The sequence below is a fragment of the Belonocnema kinseyi genome, chromosome 1, assembly GCF_010883055.1.
Source record: "Belonocnema kinseyi isolate 2016_QV_RU_SX_M_011 chromosome 1, B_treatae_v1, whole genome shotgun sequence".
Lineage (NCBI taxonomy): Eukaryota > Metazoa > Arthropoda > Insecta > Hymenoptera > Cynipidae > Belonocnema > Belonocnema kinseyi.
Genome location: NC_046657.1, coordinates 92,765,571 through 92,772,498, shown reverse-complemented (window position 1 = coordinate 92,772,498; position 6,928 = coordinate 92,765,571).

Sequence of the window (6,928 nt, the reverse complement as noted above, 5' to 3'; positions counted from 1 at the left end):
ACAAAGATTCTTTACTTTGCAACTTAAGTTGTAGTCTTACATATTCTAATTATTATTATATTTATATTGGATATAAGTAATATATTTTTCATTAATTCTTCTAATCATGTATGTTTTAAATATTTTTGTCATTGAGGTCTTAAATACTATTAATTTTTTCATTAGCTACATTAATAATTTCAACAATAAATAGTTTTGTTTAACTTTAGACTTTTTATTTCTTTAAATAATCCGTAATAGTTACTCTTATTTTTTCATATATTCTTTTTTGTTTATTTGTAAACAGCATCAAGTGTTTAATTATTTTTGCCTTTTCTTAATACAATTTAATGAAAAAGACAGACCTACTTTTTGTGGTGCCATCTGTTGGCTTAGTTTAAACAACACTTCCCCTCCGGTTCGTAAGAAAACTACTACCGCATACACATACGCTGTCGAAGCACGGGGCTGGTGCAGAGGAAGCACCCCCCTGGTTAGGGCTGCGCGCTGATTGGCCACACTTGGCGCGCAATTCAAAATTAATTTATGAAACAATTTTTGCAATTTAAGTAAATAACTATTAAAATATGCACAAAGATATATAAAAATTGTCTAGCTTTTGACTTTAGGCGAAAATAATGTAACTCGTGAAAATAAATATGAATATATAACAAAATAAACATGAAAATAAACTATTATTTATCAAATATGTATTATAAATTTTTTTCTTGTCTAAAATTAAAAGTTACACAATTTGTATACATTCTTGTGCATATTGTAATAATTATTTACTTAAATTAAAAGAATTGTTTTTTTCATTTAATTTTAAATCGCGCGCCAAGTGTGGCCAACTAGCGCTCCGCTTTAACGCAAGCGCAGTAGCTCAGCGTGCCAACATTAGCATCATTGACCTAGAGATCCTCAAGAGAGTTCTTCTTCTTCTTCTTTGGTGGGTATGTCAAAGATATTATAAACGTAGTTGCGGTACGGGGCGTCGAAGTGGGGGATTATATATATATAGGACATCACATTTTCTGCCCTATCGAGGTGCTGCCCTCATCGTACTACGAAGTCGAATTCTTGTTTTCTCATTCTTCGTAAAGTATGACGGTAAAGCAGTAGAAAATTTTTTTGAGGTTTGAAAAGTTTGACATGTATGTATCGCTGAATTTTTTCAGATCTGAAGCTTGATCCAGGTTTTCGGTACAGTCTTTTTTTAATTATAAAAAAAAATGTTCTAAAAAAATCATATTCTTAATTTTAAAAAAAAGTATTATAGAAAGACATTTCAAGATAAACAAGTGCTGAAAGCATTTTTCTTTGACAAATTTTTTTTTAAATTGAAATAATCAAATATTTATACCAAAGGAACAACTTTTTAAATGTTTGAAGTACTTAAACATTATTGTTTAAATTAAAAATAATAATTAAAACAAAATATATTTCTGGATAAGATATTTTGGTTGAAAATGTATATAGTATTTTTTAAATCACAAAAGTTCTTCTGAAAAATCGAAATGTTAATTAAAAAACACGTGTTTTTATATATTAATTTGTCGGTAAAATTTTTTTTATGATTTTAATTTTAAATTCAAACAATAATTTTTAACGCATTAAATACTAAACAGAAATTTATATGATAACAATATTTTATTATCGTAGTTTTAATAAATAATTAATATTGATTAAGAAACAATTTTATTTGGGGAGTCTTATTATTTGGGAATTTTCAAATTCGTTAATATTATAAGCTGTTCAGGAATTTCATTAGTTTTGGAATTGTATTTTTTGGGACAGAGAGTTTTACCGAGTCGCGAATTTTATTTTTCGGGATATTTCAGCCGTCCCATAGAATTACAGAAAATTTGCTCTAATTATAATTTCGGCGCTCGATCTTGTTGATTTTTTCCTACAGTATTATTAAAAAGTAATGTGTATGGAAATTTTTGATATCACAAAGTTAAAGATAATCTCAATTAAAAATTTTTAAATTCGCTGTACATCCAATGTTTATTCTTGGGTCTTGGCAATTTTTTCTAATCCATTTCAGTGACTGGTAAACAGGGGTGATTTTCTCTTAGAAAATAAGTGATTAGAAATTGAAAAAATCGGGTAGGCTTTTTTGACATCTAGGTATGTAGAAAAGGTAAACTGCAGAAAGTTTAAAAACTAATTTAAGAACTGTTTATACTCTTTTAAGATACCAATACAATTTACACAACACTAATTGTAAAATTTGCAAATTTTTAGGCCTTCAGTTTAGGAACTTGAATCTTAACGTTAAAATTGTTTCATTTTCAGAATACAGCCTTATTGTTTGAATTTTCAGAATTTTTCGAAATTTTTCGAAATTGTTAAAAGGCGAAAAAGTTTGAATTTAAAAATTAAAAATGCGAAAATACACCATTTTCTATGTTCATTTGCGATCCAACGAGTCACTTTCTTTCGCTTCTTTTGAAAGTCGATCCTTTGCTTTCAGTTTTCTTTTTAAACTATACCTTGAATTCAACGCATTTCAAATTAAATTTTTGCAGCTGTATTTAGGTTGAATTATACAAAAGTTTTTTGTTTTATATATAAATTAATTAAAACATTTTATTGGGTTTTCACGACTGTAATTTATAACTCTAAAATGGAATAATTGTAGCTCAAACATGAAAAGGTATAGACTAATTTCATATTGAAAGAGATTCTATCACATATATTGAACTATTAAAACCTCTGACCTTTTTTAAGGTTTTTAAAACTCTTTTAAAAACTTTTTTTAAAGAATTTTGGTTGTGATTTCTCAATAAAAGAATAAGTTCTATTTAGTCTTCAGAAAAGCAATTTCAAAAATATTTAAAGCCTTAATAATTTAGACATTTTAAATTTGTAGTCTTCAGAATATATTGAATAATTTCAAATTTAAAGCTATTAAAATATTTCATCTGAATTTTTGAATGTAAAGTGTTCGATAATTTTAGATTGAAACCTCTCAAATTATTTAGTTACAAATTAGAATCATACAACTTTAAGTTTTATTTATTTTTTGATAATTTGCCCCCCCCCCCCACAAATTATTTTTTTTGTAAGAAAATAACGCCCGATTTTTGTAAAAATTAACAAATATATATTAAAGGTTCACTCAAGGTCATTTTTGTTCAAAAAGCTTGTTTCTGTATGAATTAACTCTTATTGTTTCCGATCTCGTTCTGTCACTCAGGGCAATTTTCTGTGAAAAATATTGATTTACAAAGGATATTTGTCAGACAATAGAATGGATTTCTTCGCCCGAGATGCAAACGTAAATTGTACTATAGTAAAAACAACTGGAAAAATTTAGACGAAAGCCAAATTTGGTAAAGAAAACAGACCTTTGTCGACCTATATAAATACTAATTTTATTCCCCGAAAGATTTTAAAAAAATCTCTTCAAAACACTTTTATTGCAAATATTTAATTGAAGAAAAATATTTGTTATAAAAATAAAAATAGTATATTTTTTACATACAATTCTTAAAATAAAAAAATCTGTGTGTCAAACCACAATCCAATCCGACTATTCTTTTAAAGGTTATCCGATATACAGACAACCACAACCACAATAACGACGACGTAGACGCCAGAGAGATAGATTCCGATGTAAAAACTTGTTTTTCTGACTCAAGGAGCCTCAAAACGTCGAAATTTAATGAAATTCGCGAAAATCATTTTTCGCATAAAACTCTTCTCATTATGGATCAGAATGTGATAAAATAATCATGGGGCCTTGAAAAAGTGGCGTTTTTCGCCTCTTGACTTTTTTCCATATCAAGCTTTTTTGCTTCAAATGACCATTTTCGTTTGGTTTTTTGGATTTTGAAAATCCTTTAACTTTGCTAAGTTTGATTTTATCAAGAAAAGTTGTCAGGATAAATTGTTCATATTTTTTGTACCATAAATAGCTGTCGATAAAATTTTCAAATTTTGAAAAAAGTGGTCTCAAAAATTTTGAAAAAGCTTCAACTTTTTGGATTTTTATCAAAAATGGTTGTTTAACGAACTCGATCTTTCCTTTTGGTCCATCGAAACGTCGCCTCAAAACGTCGACATTTGATAAAATCCAAAAAAGTTATTTTTCATAAAAAACTAATACCTTCTCATTTTTTATGAGAATGTAGAAATTATCAACAAGATTTGTAGAAAATCTTTCAAAGAATAAAATTATTGTCCCTTAAGTTACAATTGAAAAATTACAATTTCAAAAAAATGAAAGTTGTTTTAAATATTGAGCTAGACTTGCGACCGGGACAAATCAGAAAATGAAAGTAAATTTGAAAATTGAGCTGCAGTTTGAGTAATAAAAATTAAACAGTGATTGATTTTACAAGGTGATTCTAGATCTGTTCAAAATGATATAATTACATATTTTAACGTGAAAATTTGAACTAATTTAATTCCAAAGCCTTAGTAGTGACACAAGTGTAAAGTTCGAATTAATGGCTTCTTAAATGAACGCCTTTATTCAATTTCAAAATATTTTTGAAGTTTTATTTAAGTATAAAATATTCCATTTTTAATTTATTTGGTTTGGAAATAAAAAAAAAACAATTTTCAATAGTAAACAATTTGGAAATGAATTGTCACAATTTCAGAGTGACAAATTTAAACTTGGAATGTTACGATTATAATTGTTTAATTTTTTTATTTGTATTTTGAAGGTAAAAGTATTTCATTTTGATTCTTAAAGAATAGTTAAATAAGCATTAATTTAGAAAAAAATCAAATAAGCTGCACGTTTCTGATTGTTACAAAGAAAAGAACAAAATTTGGAACTTCTCAAGAATTTTGAAATACTAGGAAAACAATAAAAATTTCTGGGTAGCTTTAAAATGATTTTTTATTTCGAAAAAGTACATAACTCAAAGAGAATGTTTAAAAATATTTCAAAACATTTCAAAAGATTTGCAATATTAGAAAAAATCTGGAAGCTCTTAAAAAAATTTTGTGTGCAGAATTTTACAAAAATGTTAGGAAAAATTGGAATCAGTCTAAAAGACATTTAAAAGTTCCGCAAATTTTTTTAAATAATTTAAAAAGATTTGTAATAATTTAAAAGAGAATAGATACTTTTGATGATTTTGAAATGTTTTCAAATGTTGATTTTTTATTTTGAAAAATTACATAATTTTAAGAGGAGGTATAAAAATATGGGACCACTGACAAAAATTCCGATAGGGATGAATGGAAAAAACCCAAAAAATGAAATCTCCGGCACCTGAATAATAATTTTATAAAAATTGTATTAAAAAATACATTAAAAACCACGTGTGCTTTGATAGAAAAAAATGTTCTGTCTATTTATTTTTATTATTTTTTTTTATTAATAAAAAATTTGTTTTGTCAGAACTTTTTTATGTTTTTTTCAAATACTATGCACATTTTCAAACAAATTTTTTCATCCAGAAATATATATTCGATTATTGTATTTTCAATAAATAAATAATATTTAATAAACAATTTTTTAAATTCTTTAAATTATTTATTTATTTTATTTATTATTTATTTTATTTTTCGTGAATTTTCCAATTCAACTTTTATATTTTGGGACTTTTATAATTTCGGGAAGTTTATTATTGGTTATTTTTCAATGTACGAATTTTACAGTGTCAGGAATTTTATTTTTCGGGATTTTTCAGTCGCTTTTTCCGAAAAATAAAATTCCCACACCACTGTAAAAATTCCGAAATTATAACATTGCAATGTTATAATTTCGGAATTTTTACAGTGATGCAGGAATTTTATTTTTAATTTTCTAATTCGGGACTTTTATATTTCAAAAATGTATTGTCGAAATATAAAAGTCCCGAATTGGAAAATTCTCGACAATTTACAATCTTACCGAATTTAAGAATTGCCGACAGAAAATTTCCGAATTATACAATATCCGGGCTAGACAACTCTCTAGCTTGAACAATTAAAAAATAGTTAGTTAAAAAATTTTTTTAAATAGAATAATAAAATATTTTTACCGAGGAAAAAACTTTTTTAATGTTTAAAGTTTCTAAAAATTATTGTTTGAAATAAAAATAACAATAATTGAACAAATGTATTTTTGGATAAAAAAAGTTGTTTGAAAATGTCCATTTTATTTTTGTACATTACAGAAAACGCTCGCAAAAATAAAATTATTATTTAAAAAAATAAAAGTCGCGTTAAATCAGCCTTCATTGAATCCTGCAAAGTTTGTTTCATTTGAAGCTCACGTGTTTTAAATTTATCTTTGTATCACATTTTTATACAATTATTGTTATTTTAAATTAAAAAAATAATTTAAAAAATTAAACATTAAACCAAATGTCTATAATAAAAATATTTGATTATTGTATTTTTAATGAATAAATAATATTGACCACATAACTGTTTTCTCAATTTTTGCAAGTCGGGAATTTTCTAGTTTGTATATTTTATCATTAGACAGCATTCGGCCTGGAATTTTATTATTCGGGAATTTTCAAATTCGATAATATTGTAAACTCTCCAGAATTTCATTATTCTAGAATTTTTTAATTCGGGATTTTCAGGCTTCAGCATTTTGTTATTTCGGGAAGTTTACAGTGTCGAAAATATTTCAAAAAACTGAAAAACTTAAATAATAATTTGAATTATATATATATACATACACACACACATGTATATGTGTTGCCCTCATAACACCTGATAAAGAATGCCCACCCATCACTACCGAGGAGGTGAAAAAAGTACTAACCCTTAAACGGCCAAAACGCCACTACCGGTACACTGCTATTCAACGGCCAATAACTAAGACTATTCGACACTAGAAAAAATTGGGACATATATATTTTTATTGATTAAGATTCATGACTTTTTTTTACAATAAACGATGCGCTTTTCGGAAAAATCATCAAGAATAAAAAGTTCTTGTAATCAGCCAAGGAATACGCCTGAATTTTTTCGAAGCATTTTG